This window comes from Nestor notabilis, unplaced genomic scaffold (assembly GCF_000696875.1).
Source record: "Nestor notabilis isolate BGI_N333 unplaced genomic scaffold, ASM69687v1 scaffold5860, whole genome shotgun sequence".
In the NCBI taxonomy this organism is placed as follows: domain Eukaryota; kingdom Metazoa; phylum Chordata; class Aves; order Psittaciformes; family Psittacidae; genus Nestor; species Nestor notabilis.
This window is the reverse complement of record NW_009911484.1, coordinates 62,420-82,406: the sequence shown is the minus strand read 5'-3', so window position 1 is coordinate 82,406 and position 19,987 is coordinate 62,420. Positions and strand designations below refer to the sequence as shown.

General features: G+C 36.8%; 1 protein-coding gene across 1 annotated transcript in view; it reads right to left on the bottom strand.

The window, feature by feature from the left end:
* The window catches only part of LOC104406102 (laminin subunit alpha-2-like), a gene marked incomplete at its 5' end in the record, with an annotated part of 129,938 nt that overhangs the window by 66,580 nt on the left and 43,371 nt on the right, over nt 1-19,987 (bottom strand). The window lies entirely within an intron of this gene.

Genomic DNA, 19,987 nt, shown 5'->3' with positions numbered 1-19,987 from the left:
ATTCCTTAAACATAGAGACTAACAAAGCAATCACAATCAGACAAACAGATAATAGTTTAGTGAAAGCAACCAGAACAGATTAGGCACTTTCAAAATACAAACAACAGTGAACACTAGAGGAAAGGTGTAGGATTGACTAGTCCAGAAAATGCAACACTAAGAGAGAACAGCAAAATAGCTCACCAAAACATAAAAGACTGGAAAAATGAAAAGGCCGTTTTTATTTTCCTGTGGCAGTTGTGGGGAAGGCATGAAGAAGATTCAGGTTGAGTATATAGAAAGCTTTCTGACACTAGGGATGGCCAAAACGGTATCAAGCTACTTGAAATTTGTAATGAATTCCTTCATTAAATGTTTAACAGCAGTTCAAACATATCAGAGATACTCTAGGTACAATGGCTAAGAGTTGGAATATGACTAGGAAGTCTCTTGAGGTCTCTGCTAGCCACAGCCATCTGAGTTTCATGGCTGCAACTGGCAAGATTTGCATATCACAAACAGGATCATACACTGAAGTCAAGGTCCCCAAATGGCATTTACTGGAGAAAGCACCTGGTAGTTCAGAATACGTATTTACTTCGTGTGCTGTATAAAACCAGTGTAGATTAGAAAAAAAAAAAACCCAACAAACTTACATAAACCAGAAAGTACTACTTCCTTCTGCTATTGTTCATAAATGTGATTTCCTTCCTCTGTATATTTAAAGTACAAGTTCACTCACAGGTGAAAGAATTCAGAGGTCAATCCATGTGCTGCATGAACAATTATGTCTCATCTAGTGCAAAAAATCCCAACTTTTCACTGATTTTTGTATACAAGGGTGGTACAGAAGTTGGGCACCTGTAAGATCGCTTCATTTTAATGTTGTTCTGTATATCACCCAAAGATTCAGAGCTCTGCCTCAAGGATTGTCATCTGAGGCCATAGCAATACCAAAGACAACAGAGCAAAAAAGTTTGCCTTGCTGGTGACAAAGGCATGTATTGTTGAGGCAAGAATAGCTGAATAAAAATGTCAAGGAAGTTCCATAGAATACCCTTTGTCTCTACCTCATGTTTTTAGATTAATACATCAGATATTTCTTCCTGGCTCAGAAGGCAAAATCTATGTTTTCAAGAAAAGTCACAGACTCCCCCCAAGAAAACAAGTATAGGAGACAGAAATCACAGCTATGTTAAGTCTAATCTACCAAGTTTCTGGCAGATGGTTAATTTTTTTGATTGTTCACAGTTAACTGTACTTGTACTATTATGTTACATGTTGTTAAACCATAGAACCAGAGAGCAGACAAGACTGGCTTTGACATCCTGACAGTTGCATTCTGGGTCAGCTAAAACCCTCTGAAGCAGGAGAGATGGCTCCTGTCCTGTGAACAAAACCACCCATACTCAACAGGAAGAAAGCTGGAAGGTACGAGGAAGCACTCAGTACCACCTTGTGTAAAGTATGCTTTGATATCATGCCTGCCACACTAAATTCAAGGGATAGTAAGACAAGTGATAGTAAGCCACAAATATTCACAGCATTGAAAACAGACAGCATTGCTACAAATATCTGCAAAGCCACACATGAGGAAAGCTTTAATCTCTTCATATGGAAGTAAAATGTTAGGAGCCTTTCTCTTTCACCACTTAGTCAGGCTGCTGTCAATGCTTTTCTGAGGCAAGCTGCCAGGATCTATCCTGCTAATGTCACTGGAGAGTACCTCTTTCTTATACAGCTTTTATAACCCATCTTATTCTTGAATCATTTGGTGTTTCACACTTTCCCTCTCCAATGACTCTTGTAACTCTGCCTGTAAAGTTTTAGTACCTACTCCACTATACTAGAGGCTGCTTCATTTCTTCTGAACAATAGCTGCCGAATGTAACTTTAGAACAACTACCTCCACTAAACACAGTACTGTTTACAATCTCTTATCTCATTAAGCAGTAAAATGCTCTTCTGTCAGCTAGGAAGAGACTCAGTTTGTAATTAAAGCATCTATAGTTGCCCATTTGTGAATTAGATGACCATGACCTTCCTAAGTGGAAGCCAGATGGAATATACTGGGGCATCTGATATGGCACCATGTGGCTACATGTAAACAACTAAAAGAACTCCTTTGTATAGTCAAATGAATCTAGAGAGTGTCTGGTTTATGGTTTCCCTACTGATGGATGACTTTCAAATCACTTCACTTTGTATTTATATTTTAAAAATAACTTGGGAGACATAACATAGATTTCACAAATTAATAAAGTATTACACAGAAATTGTATAACTGAAATAAAACACATGAAACTTGCTCATATGTTTAGTCGTAAAATCTATATCTGAATGGATTTAGTTGAGAGGCTTTCATCTCAGGCCTAATCCAAGAGAACATGACACCTTCAAAAGAAAAAATATATTACTGCATTAAACTGGATTTAGACTAATACTCATATACCAGACTTGAGAAATTAGTGAAATAAAAGGCATCAAAGGCATCAACAAATATCAAGAAGCTGGACAATCTTTTCGCTCTTCCCTGTTAGCAGTTCTAGCAGATATACAGTCACCAACACATTGCATTAGAGAGATAAGCACTACAGAGAGAGTTAATATTTTTATTACACTAATATAGCTGCAATACAGCTATAGAAAGGTGACATGCTTTTAGAAACATGAACACTGCTTGCTAGTAGATTATTGCATACATAGACATACAATTAGAACTATATCAAGTGAACAATGGTACCAGAAAAAGAAAGGAAAAAAAAGAGGAAAAAGAAAAGTCTATAAACTTGAAGGGGTGGAACATTTCACTGGAGAAAGCTAATACACATACTGCTGAATATGAAACCAAGGAGTCTCACAGCAAGCTGCTGATAGCAATGCAGGGTTCTTAGAGGTAATGATGTTCTCCTATACCAGAAGACATCCCCAAAACCAAAAAACCACCCATTGGTTTCCTGATACGCCTGTGAACTTTCTTTTGCTTGCTATTATGATTATAAGAAAAGACAGAGATGCTCACTCAGTTTTACAGTGGCTCTGTAATACTCCTGGTGGCAATATCTACTCCTGGATACAGTGTTAAAATGTAATGAAATCATACTATATACAGTTTAACATTCCCTGCTAACCTTCTTGAATTTCTATGAAATAGAGCTGCAATAAAATGTTGAAGTTTATTTGGATTCTTTTATCTCCACAAACTCTCTAGGTACACAATTAATTTATGACTCAGATTTCAGCAAAGAGATATCTGCCACCAGAACATGAGCACTAACTACGTGAAGGAAGTTTAAAAAAAAAAAAAAATTCAGATTGCTTCCAGTTTGTTAGTGGTAACTAATTTAGTCCATAATTAACTGGCACCTCTGCAGCTGTGATATGATTTGACAAGGCACTGAACAGACAATGCACCATCTTAACCAACGGCTAAAGACCTTTAAGATCGAGTCCAATCCCAGGACAATTATCCCAGGACTGCCAAGACCACCACTAAACCATATCACTGAAAGCCTCATCTACATGTTTTTTGAACACTTCCCCGGATGGTGATTCCACCACTTCCTTTGGAAGCCTGTTCCAATGCTTGATCACCCTTTCAGTAATTTTTTCTAATCTAAACCTCCCCTGGCACAGCTTGAGGCCATTACCTCTTGTCCTATCACTTGTTACTTGGGAGAAGAGACCAACCCCCACCTCACTACAACCTCCTCTCAGGTCCACCCTGAGCCTTCTCCAGACTAAACAATGCCAGTTCCCTCAGCTGTTCTTCATAAGACTTGTTCTCCAGACCCTTCACCAGCTGTGTTTCATCTTTCCGGACCCACTTGAGCTCCTCAATGTCCTTCTTTTAGTGAGGGGCTCAGAACTGAACACAGGATTCGACGTGCAGCCTCACCAGTGCCCAGTACTGGGGAATGATTGCTGCCCTGGCCCTGCTGGACACACTATTGCTGATACAGGCCAGGATGCCATTGGCCTTCTTGGCTGCCTGGACCCACTGCTGGGCACACTGCTGGCTCATGTTCAGCTAGACATCAGTCAGCACAAGTATGTAAGTGTTACTCTAGCCACCCGCTCAGTGTAGATGGAAATGGACAAAGGACTGCCTTTCCTAACTTAATTTACTTATGTTGAGGGAAATATTCCATTGTTAATCCATCTTTCATCTGCATTATTATCTTCTTTACAAAAAAGTACTGCTGTAAATTTACAGTATTTAATCAGGCTTTACTGATCCAGTCTTCATGCTGGTTGCAGAGTGAGGTAAGGCAGGGACTAGAAAAGAATTCCAACAGAATCATCACCAAGAAAACATCAAACTTTTATTCATTTAGTAGTACGACTCAGTAAAGATTGCATGTTTTAGTTCTACTCAAGATCCAATTAAAGATTAAATAGACTCCTCTCTTAGACAGACTTGAATTTAGATAGGATATAAAAGCTCTTCTGAGGCATTATGGTAATATTTCAGATAAAGCAGGGAGAAGAATAATCTTGTTCCATTTGAATGACAGTATAGTTCTGGCTAGCTTTAAAAATTGCCTGAGTTTTCTTCGTATGGAAGTTAATTTTTTCTGCTGAAAGAATGGGCTTCTCCCCCTAACTTTGTATCTCCTGGAGTTCCTGCAACTCTGTCCCAGCTAGTTCAGAATCCTACAGTTTCCTTACTTAAGTACACTCAAAATACTTCCATATAAATTGTATAAATTGATGCTACATTCTACTTAAATTCACTTATTCAGAATACAGCTTCCAGTGAAGTTAAGTGAACAGGGAGGGAATAAGCTTATAAAGTAGCCTGACTACTGTATCTCTCGGTTCAGTTGATTTCTGTCAGTGTTTTTCTACAACACTGGACCACTCAAAGGGGAAGCTAAGCATTTCAAAGCATTCACTGTCACCTCCCGTTTCTTAAAATACATCACTCTGATAACCAAGATTTCCAAGTCATTCAGTCTGGTATCTTATTGAGAATGTTATGACACAGCCTCTTTTATTTTCAGTATTTCCCCTGCTGATCCTATGCCCAGAATTGAGTCAAATATAAAGTTTTATTCAACCTAGGCACTCATTTGATCACAGAATACCCTCCAATGTCTAAGCTATATGCTAAGAAGTCAAACAGCAAGATAAAAAGCACACCAATGAGAAAACATCTATTTGCTCTACCTCAAATGACTTTTATGGAAAACTCAATTAAAAAAAAAAAATCCTTAAAAACTCATTGTGTAAGACCTTCTTCCTTTATACGCTGGATAATAGAACAACATATTCACAATAAATCTCAGTACGTTAAAGTTTCCCAGCAGTGAAAAGAACCATCAAATCTGTAGCTTCAGTTTCTTCCCCCCTTAATCAGAAAGTTTCAGATTAAGAGAAAAATAACACCAGTCCACAGAGCAAGCACAACTGGTAAGCAGCAACCAAAACTACCAAATTATACTCCATATGTACCTTGACCATGTCTCTTTCATATACTGTATATCATTATTTGAGCAATTGGGATCTCTTCCAAAACTTCCATCCCTGGAAGCGTTCACCATTCCTGTTAGTGATCAAGGCCAGGTTGGATGGGGCTTTGAGCAACCTCGTCTAATGTGAGGAGTCCCTGCCCCTGGCAGAGGGGTTAGAACTAGATGGTCTTTAACGTCTCTTCCAACCCAAACCATTCTGTGATTCTATGAACACATATTAGATTTAGCTATAGCAAAGTCTTACTGTACATTGCATCTGTTCATCAAGCAGCAGAAAGAATACCCCAGCACCTATCAGAGAAATACCATTGTTCATATTGAAACATGGAAAATAGAAACATGAGTGAGAAAAGAATATCAAAAGGGGAAGTCATTATATTCTAGTAAGTATCTCCTTAATCATCCCTTGCAAGTATCCCTTGGCTTTGCTAGAAAACCAGTAAATCTATTGCAATTGCAGAATCTAAAGCTTTTTGATTTTTGGTCCTGCTGCCTTTTCTGTCTTGCTCTAAAAGATCCGAGGCATAATTTTTTGTAAAGTGGTTGATAAATTTTGCCATCCTGAGCACAACAATCTGACACTTATTTCCAGGCCCTTCATATTTAAAATAGTTTGTCACACACAGTGTAGACCAATTAAAATCTTACACAATTCTTTTAATTTGATGTAACTACAATAATATACACATAGTGTGTGTGTATATATATGTATACACATTATATATACTATACTATAATATATATGTGTATTTATATATGCTGGTCTACTATGATAAAAAACATATAAATGGAAAATATTAAAGAATTCAGTAGTAGCTTATTTGTGGATTTTCTAAATTATACCCAGAAACTCAGCCCAGTCTCACAATTACTGAGATACTGTATCAACATTACCATTTCATAATCCTGATTCTCTTCCTACTTGGATGAAGTAGACTGCATTATTTGGAAGCAAAGAAAAAGTAGATGTCTAAGTAAAATGCACAATTCATTGTGTTTAAGACATAATATTACAACATTAAATGATAATGAGATTCCAAAAGGAAAAATAGTACAAATCTCAGTTCTAAGGAAGATGGGAACTGAAGCGTATCAGCTCTCCTGTAAGCCCTGTGCTGCAACTCCTGCTTATGTTGAGTAGTTGCTCTTTCTGAACTTAGCACTGAAAAAAATAATGGAATTGGTGACTGATTAAAAATTTGCACAATAAGATTATATCCTGTTTCCTGAAATGTATTTATGAATTTCGACATTTACTCTACAAATTCTCAAATTTCTATCATCATTCCCGCTTGTCATTTCCTCTCATTGGAGAAGAGAACAGAACTATCTGGCCAACCATTCCTGAAGTATAAAATCCAATTTGCTAATGATAAGCCTTTACAAAATTTAGAATATATGATTACCTTGTTATAGTTACTTAACCACATAGTTAGTATGCTTACTCACTTCTTCCTTTGCTTTCTATATGATCAGACTCCTTCTGTCACTACGCCTTTCCAACCACTGTTCCCCAAGCTGCTGTAACTAGATCAAGGATTCAAAAAAATAAAGTAGGGCATATATTCTTCCAGTAGTGATGTAGTAACTGTAATTCATGTACAATTATTGCCCATGACTGTTACTGTGGTGGCAAGTAAATCTCAATCATTGGAAGTTTCCCAGTCTGGCAAAAATATGCCAGAAACCATGACACTGTAACATAATATCAGGCATTTGTCATAGAGGGATATTTAAAATAATTAAACTTGTATGTCATCAAAATTGCAGACATTTTGCCCTGACTGAATGCAGTTAAACTGCAGAGGAGAAAAAAAGCAGCTAATACAAACTAATTAGCTGCTGACTAATTTTTTGCAACAGCTACTTGGATCCTTATGAACACCAATTTAGCAGGGTCAGAGTGGCTGAAGGCTGCAGGTCTGGATAAAAACATCACTTTTTCTTTTACTGTGAAGATGTTTCAGACTACTAGTGATAATGAAATCAAACTCGCTATTTGAGAATTAACTCTGAGACATGTTTCTAAATAATATATCCTCATCAAACATTTCTAAATAAGTGTCTTGCAGCTATCAACAACCTCATAATTGAAAGCAATTCTTAATTTTACTGATTAAATGTTCATCTCCCATTCCATGGTCTTTGGTTCCAAAGGGATAAACCCTTATTACAGTAGACATATCAATAAATGCCTTCCTGTAATGTCAGAATGAAATACTAACTAGAACATTTATGTCAATGTTAATTTCCATTAAGACACAAGAACTGACCCTTACCCTTCCATCTCTGGCTGTACTCCTTCATGAATATTTTAACAAGCAAAAGAATTTGCATAATTTTGCCAAACTAAAAATGCTCATATTTCTATGGCAACAAAATCCCAGCATGAAAGTATTATTAAAAAAAAAAAAAAAAGCAGGACTATAAACCAAACCCAACTGTTCAAGTCCAAATTAAAAGCTGTTCTTAGTAAAAATATTTCCCTCAGCGCTGCTATTGCATTTAGGGGTAATCAATATTTGCATCCAATATTGTTGAGGACATCCCACTGTGTGAAGATCTTAAAATCAAAATCCATTAATACTTCCTAAAGTGTTGACTTACTAATGAAAAAGCTTAAACAGTCTAAGTAGCAACAAGAAGTAGCTAAATTCTATTTCTTTGTTAGTGGAGCTCACCAAGTGAGACTGTAAGGATTCTTGATCTTATGCTTTCTTTCGTTTCTGTGTTTTTAAAGTGCCAAGCAAAATAGCTCAGGAATGTTATTTCTAAACTTCGTCACAACAGAAAATGAAGAAAAAACCCAAACCCTTAACTTCTAGTCAGCCAAAAGTGGTTTTCCTACTTCCTTCTACTTAAGTGTTTCACAACATGACTACGGACAATATTGTACCACAAAGACGGCTGCCCAAGTAATTCAAAGCAAAGTATGACGTAACTATTGCTGTGGGATCCTTTAGGAAATTGAAACACATCATAATGTTTCAAGCATGAAAGAGTTGTGTAACTGCAGCATATGTTGTGCAAAATTATTCACACAGAAAGCATATACTGTTTTTAATATCTGTCTGTTTTTAACTTTTAAAGTGGGAGATTTTGAATGAAATAGCATGTAAATACACCAGTATTTTGAAGAAAATGCCTTCTTTTCTAACAAAAATGCAATGATATGCAAAGCCTAAATCTCTGCTCTTCAGAGGTGGCCTATCATTTGATATATAAACACAACAATAATACGTTCTTGTTTAGTATTTTACTGCATATCATGGAGATCTCTAAGGATCACATATCAAAATAAAAGCAGTGAAAATAAACATTTGAGTATTAAACACAGATATAGATCTGTATAAACATGTCTCTGTGTACTATAATTCACTGACATAAAAAACAAAAAAAAACAGAGCAAAACTCTTTGCATTTTTATTTCATTTTTCAAGGCAAGGGAAAACAAAGCAGTGAATCAGACTACAATTTTTTCCCTCGATTTTCAGTCAGCATAAACCATGTTTTGAATTACTTTGCCTCTGGAGCCAATGCTTTCACATGATTAAATTCATGGCCACTTTCCTGGCTTGTTAGTTTTGCAGCCTTTCTTCCACTAACCTCATTCATGACAAGCTAATATAGTTTTGAAAAATGCCTGTGTTTTTTTTTCCAGAGAAAGAAACTTGTGTTTGATGTTAGTTGAAATGCATGCTAGTTACTAGTAACTAAACATATGTCTGTATTATAGAAAACATGAATTTTAATACTGTTTTACTCCAGGAACAATGATTTTCCATAACAGTTTAGACAGCACTTGTTAATAAATACCCTTTAAGACTGATTTTTATTTTTTTTAAATCAGTGTAGATGAAATCTGTCATTCCATTCTTTATTATACCTGCGAAAGCAATTCTGCATTTGTTAGCACCATTATGGTAATCCATAGATGATTCATATTTGAGGCAATGCACTTATATATACAAACAATGCATGCGCACAGACACACACAATGTATATGCACATATATACACACAGAGAAAAGTTGATATGCACTTATCTTTGGAAACTGCAAAACAGTGCTGCTGTTTAAAAAGGTAAAAAAACCCAAGCTTTTTCAAAATACTCTTAAAGAAAAGGTCCTTTCCGAAAATCTGGAGGGAAAGTAAGCAATCAAGCTAATGAGATTGAAGAGTGAAAAGAAAGACAAAAGATGAGTGAATTGCTGCCCAAGTGTGAGAAAGGAGAAATGGCATAGCTTTATAAAACCTCCATAAAAGAATTTATTCTTTCAACTTCAATTTGCCTTAATGAGAGCTGACACAAAAAAACACCTTTAGTCATTGTGAGGATAATATGAACTTTGTGGTTTCTGCATTCATGTGTGTTATTTTAACATATATTTTTAATTTTCTTAAAGGAAAAACATAAAAAATATCTGTTCTCCATGAATTATCCTGATTAGAAAATTTCGTTGCAAGGGGGAAGAAAAAAAGTAGCCTATATTCATGAGTTACCTCTGCTTTAAAGGCAGAATGATAGAGAAAATTTGCTTTGGACGAATTAATAACTGTCCAGAAAAAGGGCAAGTATATTGCCCCAGGGTTAAATGTGCTGAAAGAATCAACATCAATCTTAAACTGGCATAAGCGCTATGAAAGCCATATACCAAGTCCCATTCAAAGGATTCATCATCACAAAACATTATAGTTCCATGAGGTATGTTAACATAGAGAGTGTGATTAATATAACATGAATTTGAATTCACACTAGTAGGGAAAAGTTCTACTAAGATGAAATTTTCTCAGGCCTGCTGACTTCATACACTTTATCACATGGATATTTTGCATACAAAAAGTGCTATGTGGATTTCAGTGAGAGTCACATATTTCAAAAAAAGCCTCTTATTCTCTTCACAAATTCACCTTACAAAATATCTGAAACTCCTTTACCTTTGGCTACAGAATATACTGCACAACAAATTGAGCATGAAAACTATGTGAAAGTATTGTCCTATATAATACACCTTATTTTAATCTTCTAAAAGTATCAGAGGCACCTAAAAAGTAATACAACCCTCACAAGCTTAAAGGAGAATAAATACACGAAGTCTAGTTATCTAAACTTATATCCAATATCATCATAATGAATGGAAAAAATGTGAAAAACATATTTCTACTGAAAAATTATCTTTTGCACATCCACGTCAATCATCTAAATGCACACTGTATCTTTTGTACCTTTTCAGAAGATATACGTCACTATACTAGCTAGATGAAATCCCTTCAATTTGCTTTCTCTATGCATGCTGACACTTCTCAATTTTATGGAGACTTTTTATAAAGAAATTCTTTGCCATACAGTACATGGACACTGGGTATGTTAGATCTGGTTGTTCTTATTACAGGTGTGGGTAATTCTCACCTTTGATTATCAGCAGCTTCCTTCTCAAACACAGCCTTCTTGAGAAGATACATTTCAAACTTCATTCTTTCTGAGTATGAAAGATGGAAGGCTAGACTCATCATCTTTCAGAAAACTCCCTGACTCAAATTCAAATCTGTTTGGACTGAAAGATTATTAGAATGCAGAAAAGACCATAGGCATAATTAAAAATAAAAAAGTAATAATAATCTACATACAGATTCTCAAAGATCAGCCAGGTTAAAGGAGGGAAATACTGATGTTTCCACAGACCACTAATAGAAAACCAAAAGTTAAGTGATGGAACGCAGTTCTTTTCTTAACTTTACCTAAAAAGAATGAACACTTTTCCCATGGCTTATTTAATGATATTCAGCTAGAAGAGCTTATCTAAAGATGATCAACTGAGATGTTAATAAGAAAGGATGAAGTAATTCAACCAAAATGAGTCTGGATACAATGCTTGATCTCGAATGTTTGGTGCAGTTAAAGCTACAAATTGAATATTGAGAGTGAAGATATTCATGAGATTTTGTGGCGAGTTGAAATCAGACGGCTGTCAGGAGCCCAACAAGCCACTTTCTCACTATATATATGAGAATATTTACATATATGAGAGAATGTAAATGAAAAAAAGCTCATGGGTCGAGATAAGGACAGGGATATTGCTATCCAATTTCCATCATGGGAAAAAGAGACTTGATTTGTGGAAGATTAATTTATTGTCAATTAAAAATCACCTTCCCCCCATCCTCTCCTTCTTCCCAGGCTCCCCTTCACTCCCCGCAAGTAGCACAGGCAAATGGGGAATGGGGGTTGTGGTCAATACATAACACTTTGTCTCTGCTGCTAACATGCTGTTCCCCTGCTCCAGTGCAGGGTCCCTCCCATGGGATTCAATTTTTCACAAACTTCTTTGACGTGGGTCCTTCCCATGGGCTGCAGCTCTTCAACAACTGCTCCAGCATGGGTTGCCTCCGTGGGGTACAGTCTTTCAGGAACAGACTGCTCCAATGTGGGTACTCCACCAGACATGTTCCTTCCAGAAAACCTGCTCCTGCATGGACTGTCCATGAACAGCAGCTTCCTTCAAGATGTATACACACACTTTTTTGGTTTGGGGTCCTTCATGAGCTGCATTGTAGATATCTGCTCTGAAACAGTCCTCCATGGGCTCTAGGGTAACAACCTGCTTTGCCATAGTCTTCTCCACAGGTGGCAAGGAAATCTCTGCTCCAGCACTTGGTTCATCTCCTGTCCCTCCTTCTCTGACACTGGTGTTTGCAGGGTGGTTTATCTCACATTTTTAACACTACTCTCCCTCACAGCTGCTGTGCAGCATTTTTTTACCCTTTCTTGCATATATTACCACATATTTGCTGGTGGGTTCAGCAAAAAAGTCCATTTTAGAACTGTCTGGAACCAACTATGACTGTCACAGGGTAGCCCCTGATTTCTTCTCACAGAGGCCATCTCTGCAGCCCTCTGCTACCAAGACCTTACCACATAACCCCAATACAGGATTCATTAATAAGAGAGGTTTCACTTTAGAATGATGAAAGATTCCAGATGCCTTGCGCAACAGAAAGTCTGTGAAACCAAATACACCATTTTCTGTTGCTCACCTAAAAACTGAAATAATGGATCATTTCCTCGTTTCTTCTTGAGGAAGAATCAAATCCAGTTCTTCCTTAGGACCCCTTAGGGCCCTTGATTGGAAGGATAAGAGCAGAGAAAAAGGGTAGATATCAGAAAACTTTTTCCTATAGCAATTTTAACTGTATTATTAATGTCTTAATTATATAATTTAGATGTTTAAATTATTAAAGCACTGACTGAACTAATAATAACTTCTTAGCTCAACATACATGATCTATTCCTTTTCTCTCAGAATAGTATTTTGAAGGTAGTAAAGGGTCCTGCAGTTCATTTCTCATGTGAACTTCATACTAAAACTGGTGCTGATTTGGTACAGCAGCTCTTGATCAACAATTTCTTTTTCAGTAAGGGTATGAGATTATATATCTGGTACAGTTAAGTCTGCCAGTATCAGAAAAATATCCATGTATCATGCTGGAAAACATATCAATTTCTATGGAACACAACAATACTACAAAAGTGTGTACCATCAGGAATGTTCTTAAACACATTCATGATCAAGCTGCAATAACTTCCCGTGTGTATTTGAATTTTTAATTTTCATTGGTGAAAATTTTTCCTAATGTATAACTTACACCTTTATTGCCATTAATTTCAGCTTACTCTTTTGTCCTATTCAACATGGACATGAAGAAAAAACTGTTCCTTCCCTCCACACAGCTGCTGCCTTTTAGTTACTTTATAACATTTGCTTTTGTCCCCATTAATTTAATTTACGCATGTTTGTCACTAAATAAACCCAGTTCATCCTGTTTTTCTGTAAGTCTTATTCTCCTTTGGGCTGACAACAGAGTTGACAACAAAGTCCCAGACACGTCAATATCCTTTCATGAAGACCAAAGATCCTTTATAAAGTTGGAACTGCAACAGTGTCTTTTGTAGAGACAAGGTTAGATGTAGAACATTAGAACATTTGACATACCAACAGTTTCAACTTGAGAGAAAGGAAGAAGAATGACTTTGTGTGTATGTGTGTGCATGCAAATTTATGTGGTTTTATGCATACATTGAGCATGTTTGACATACCCTCCATAGAGAACATACACAGACCCTAAAATCAGATGCTTCAGAATCTCTCAGAAAATATCCCACTTGGTTCCAATAAAAATTCTCATATGTTACTTTTTTTAAATAAGAAAGCACTCCCTACTCTAATGTCAGGATAAACATATTTAAAGTGTGACAGCTATACTCAAATAATGAAGTACTATTTACAAAAAGCGTAAAAATCAGTTTAAGCTAGCTATTTATTTCTCTCAACATAAGTTCAGTTTCTAGCAACTGACTGATTCATGTTTACTAATTTACACCCTTGGAGAATAGAGAACGACAATATATATATGCATCGGAAACCAGAAGAAGAAGAGTTACATCATTCTGAGTTTTGGTGTTATAAGCAGATGTTTGAAGAATAACTGTAATTTTGCAACTTTCACTGCAGAATCCAGGAATTTATGTTATTCATTATTGTTCACTCTGTTTCAATAGCTTTTCAAAAAGTTACCCTGAATTTCAACAGATAGGTTGGAAAACCTCAGCTTTTTTATTTCAGCCAGGATACCATCCTTTAACTTCCCTTCAATATCTTTTGAATTCTTTGTGCAACAAATAGCTATAAACTTCACAAAGAATCAACAACCTTGTGTGTAGTTCATATATAAATACAAGCTCTTCTGGGTGTGATTAGTGTGATTTACATATCTACATAAATTTCCTTTAATTGAATGTGTTCCTTCCTTCCTGGTTTCAGCTGGCAATGTATATTTTCTGCTCCGTTCCAACGTAAGCGAGGCTGCTAGGTCCTTATAAAACAAGTTTTGACTAACAATGTAAATTTTCTGCTTCAATCTCAAACTCCTTAATATTTAGCAGGGTTTCATGACACCTTAGATTTAATGCAAATGGTGTAGTCTGAAGCAACGATTAACTTTATAGCTGGAAGATAAAATGTGGATAAAAGAGCTATTACCTCACAACAGCATTAGGAGAAAAGATGATTAAAAATGTTGAGCGTAACTTAGTGCTGTTTAAAATATGTGTTAGATGAGGACTGTGACCTACACAAAGTTATACAAGTTTTCAGACACAGTAAGAACACACCAGGAACTCTTTTACAAATTCTACTCTGTATTTAAATAATACTTGACATAGCATCTATCTACAGGTTGCAAGTCATTATTCAGACTCAGCAGTGTGTTCCAGACCCTTTGTACTTTACTTGGTCATAGAAAAAATTCCCCTCTCCACTGTGGACAGTAAAATTTCTTAGATCTATAGCTCAAAATTTAGGATGGTCAGAGATTAGATCCAACACTGTTTTTCAGTCTTCCACTGCCATGATCTCCATTATTGATGTATGAATTGTGTTTCTTCATCTGTCTCTTCCAGCCCTCCCACTAGTTATACAGGCACAGGTTATTATTTCATAATCTCTTGTATTAACTATTAATTATGGTTTAACAATTTAAGTAAATCACTTTTCATCTAATGCTGTGTATTTTCTAATCTATCCAGCATTTCACTCTCTTACCTCAGACTGTAACAAAGCTATTTTTTAGCTCAGGATACATGCACAAATTGCTGTATACTGGGTTGGTGTGCAAGGCAGCATTGATATGTGCTTGTTTGCTTATACTATTCAATATGTATGCTATATTGGTCACTGTAGGAGGCCACTTTCTAGGCTTGACAGACCTTTCCTCTGACTAACTATGTCTGCTTTTACTTTCCCATACATGTTTCAGAACTGATCTCCTGCTGATAGAAACTGCTGTAGCTCCATGAACCTAATTGATTTCTGAAAATTTCTGCAAACAGGGGATCCGTCTTCTGTATCACCAAGTGCCAGCTAGGGTGTTCATATCTCACTTCTGAAGAGCTAAATATAATGCTAATAATCTCTGGGGAGTGAATTAGTGTCCAAGGCCAGTTATCAAGAATTACTATTAGTTAACACTTGAAAAGATTAAACATTTTCTATTAGGTTAGAGAAAGAATGGAATGTGAAACAAAATGGACTAAATTGCTACATATCAAACCTGCACAAATCCACATATTTAGGCCACCAGGTTTTGGTTTTAAAATGGCAGTGTGCTGTGCTTGGGAAACTAACTTAGAAGAGCATGCAGTCATGAAGTGTGATGTGTTACAGACAACCTGTGTAGTCACACACACCTGCCTATTTCATTGTATTTGCCGCTGTCATGGTCTGGTAATAATCTTTGTACATAAAACTCTGTGTACCTACTCACATACTATTAATAAAGTTATTAATAGGAATATATATATATTTATGCATATTGGGGAAGATTGTAAAATTTCACAGTCCTGCACAGTGTGTGTATAATTCCAGTGTACTCTCAACATGATTCTAACAGGTTTTAGCCTAGATGAAGAATTTTTTTTTTTTTTTCCAAAATGCTTTTCCATACTGAAGTGTAACATCAAGTGCATAGCCATCTGTATAAATAATGGTGCTCAGGAAGAAGTATCAGGGCCTGTCATTTACTGTATGTAGGAGTTCTATTTTGAAATACTCAGATGTGAGCAGGGTTGGTCTAATTCTGTCTTCAATGAACCGGTAAATTTTTAATGATAAAATGCTAATTTTAATCCTGCATTTAGTTTGTAATAAAAATTTCAGATTCACTAATTCCTTCAGCAGTCGAGCCACCAGTAAGTGATCTGCATAGAACTTTTAGTTACTTGGACTGCAACCTGCATCATCATTAGCTTCAGGTATGCACACTTTTCACATCTTTCTGTAGAGAATTTGAAATATACTTCAATGATAGGTCTGTCGTGGTTCAAGCCCAGCCGGCAACTTGGAACCACGCAGCCGCTCGCTCACTCCCCCCCTTTTCCTTCCTCCCCCCGCTCCCGGAGGGATGGGGAGGAGAATCGGAGGAATGTAACTCCCACGGGTTGAGATAACAGCTCTCCAGTAACTAAGGTATAATACAAACCACTACTGCTACCAATAATAATGATAAGAGGAATAACAAGGGAAAAGGACACAACCGCTCACCACCCGCCGACCGATACCCAGCCCGACCCGAGCAGCGATCTCGCCCTTCCGGGTAACTCCCCCCAGTTTATATACTGGGCATGACGTGCTGTGGTATGGAATACCCCTTTGGCCAGTTTGGGTCAGGTGTCCTGTCTCTGCTTCCTCCTGGCTTCCCCTCCTCCCTGGCAAAGCATGAGACTGAGAAAGTCCTTGGTCAGAGTAAACATTACTTAGCAACAACTAAAAACATCGGTGTTATCAGCATTGTTCCCAGACTGAAAGTCAAAAACACAGCACTGCACCAGCTACTAAGAAGGAGAGAAAATGACTCCTGTAGCTGAACCCAGGACAAGGTCAAACCAAACTCTTTCCTGTTTATACTTCCCTTTCCATATGCTTCCAGATAAATGGCATTAAGTGTAATATCAGTTATTTTAGGATTATTGTGCTGAAAACCACCAAAATACTAGGTTACTGGATGACTAAAAGTGATATCCCATAACACCTTTCACATCCAAATCATTCCTGACAGGTATCTGATGGGAAGTCATGGAACCAAAAGCAACATACAACCATTAACACTCAAGATGCAAAATCTATTACATTTCTGGAACTAAGAATTTAACAAAATATGGTCATAAGAAAGAATTTTACTGGTATGCATGGAAGGCATACAATATATCAGCTGTACCTTCTGAGAAAGTCAAATGCTCAAGGACTTATTCAATCCTCATGCACTCAAACACATATCATAGGGATTTCCGCCTGACTGCTGACTTAATGATTTATTCCTCAATATTTCCTGTAATATAGTGTATTTCAGCACATTGGATATAAGTGGTGAGACACTGGTAGCAGAGGGACTGCAGGAGTGATCTCTCCAGGAAGTGGTCAGGGGATGCCCTGTGCCAGACACGGTATGGTCCAGGTGGCTGTGCAGGGGACCCACCACAGGCCCATAAGCCAAGTTGGTGGTGCCTCTGTGGAGACATATTTAAGAAAGGAGGGAAAAATACGGGGTGGAGAGAGGAGGAGGGAACAAAAAATAGCGAGAAACATCATAGAGAATATCTAGGTCAGAAAAGGTGAGGGTGTAGATGCTCCATGTCACAGCAGATTTTCCTGACAGGAACTGCAGTCCATGGAGAGCCCACATAGGAGCAGGTATTTCCTGAAGGACATCCCAGAGCAGTGGAAAAAGTGTGAGAGGGAAGGAGTGGCAGGGGAACTGTTACGTACTGACCATACCCTCCAACTTCCCCTGCAACGCTTAGGGGTAAGAGGAATCAGGAGTGAAGCTGAGCCTAGGAAAGGATGAAGGACAAATAATTTTAAAACTTTCTGCCTGTTTCTCACTATCTGAATATATTTTAAATGGCAATAAATTAATTTTCCCCAAGTTGAGTCTGTTTTGCCCATGCCAGTAATTGGTAAGTAACCTCCTTGTCTTGCAGAGAAGGTGGAATGAGAGAGCAGCTGGGTGGGAGTTTGGCCCTTAGCCAAGGTTAGCCCACTATACCATCTAGTTTTCATTCAACAGTTGATTTGAGGTTATCATGTAAAGTTTGCAAACATCAAGATATGTTTTCTACAAGAAAATGTCTCAATTATATTTGTAGTTACAGGCTGTGGAAAACACTCAGTCTTTTTATACGAAGTGTCTGAGAAATACCTGAAGGCAAGGAATACAATCCTTCTGAAATCCAAGAAATCTAAGGACCCACTGAAGTCAATGCAGAGAGCTGAATTTTAATGATCTGAATTGAAGCTATGGTGCGTAAGGTTGTACACAGATGTGCCACAGAAAATATAATTTAAAAAGGCCAAAACATATTATGTCACAAAATATTCACTAGAACTTAAGACTCAAATAGGCAAGTATTCTGGAGGTCTGATCTCTTGTGGTGAATAGTAAACAGTCAATTCTATGTGACATCATTTGTTCAACAGTTTTCAATATAAGATTTTGCTCTTAGTAAAATTTAACATAGCATGGTCAGACTTGGGTTCTGCAAAGACTTGCAGCTAAATCAAGTATTTAAAACAGTTTATCCATATTAACACACTGCTTTACACTTAACCTGATGAGACCTACTGGCATTTAGCATTTCCAGTACAATTCTTAATCTCTGTAATAGGTCATGGTACTGTACTTTACCAAAGAGTAACAGGAGTGTGTGAGATTAGAAAACAACAGCAGAATGCAGTAATTTACAATACAATTTTAATAATTGTAATAATTCTAATAATTTTAAAGTTAATACTAGTACTCCATCATAAAATGGTTGAGGTTGGAAAGGACCTCTGGAGATCATCTAGTCCAACCCCTAAACCAAAAAACTTTAGATGAATATTTTTATTTTTAGTTTAGATATGTATTTAATTTGGCTTAGCCTTATCTGGAAAGAAGGAGTCAGACTGCTAGTATGCAAGGGATAGAAAATGTTCTATTACACCACTCTAACCAGTCTGCTCTTGAACAGTTTAGCATCTTCTGCAATAGCAAAGAAGTTCTAACTTTGTTTTGTGGGAATGCAAAAGAAAAGAGAAAAAGGAGCCAATACCATTAGGTGATTAAAGGAGGTTTTAAAAAATTTCCCTATTGTCTCCATTACTCCACAAAAGAATGAAGGAGAAGGAGCAAATAAAGAATGTAACTGTTACCATGAAATTACTTGGAGTAAGACTTAAGTCAATCTCAGCAGTTTTATTAAATTTTAATAATGAAGTAATTTCACTTTTAAAATGCTGCTTTGTTTGTTCTGGAACTAGTCAGAAAATCTGAGCATGTTTGTCTAACAATTTAATCTGAAAAATATCTCAAGAGGCTAAACTGACAGAAAAGAATTTACCAGTCTTCCACAGCTGTGCTGTTAATTCTCTTCATTTTAATAAACTCCTGCAAACAAAAAAAAAAAAATCTGCTCCAGGTCAAACGGAACCTTTGACCTGTAACGAAATCCTTCAGCTTCTCATTTTAACTGGGAAAGAAAAAAAGAAACCCTTCAGGTTTTCATTTTAGTTGGGTGAATAAAAGTTTTTATCACAAGTTCATCCAAACAAATTCCCACTACCCTCTGCCCCAAGTTTTTTATTTCATGGCCCAATGAAAGAGTCACTCAGACACATTTGATTCCCATGTTATTAGAATCCCTAGTCTTCTTTCAAGGTTATATCTTCTTACCCTTAAAATTAATGCTGCCTAATTCCAGTGCACATGAATTACTTGCAGTGCAAATTATTACTATCCTTTTTCAGATTAAAAATCTAGCTGCTGCAGGGAAGAAGAGACTGTGAGAACATCAAAGTATGGAACAAAAATTTGAGTTATATACTTTAAGTGGGTCTACAACTGACTGTTAGTTTGGCCACTTACCATAACCACAGGTGTCTCCACAGTACAGTGCTGTTTTCTAGAATAACAGGAGTTTCTGCTTTTTAAGGGCAGGCCCCC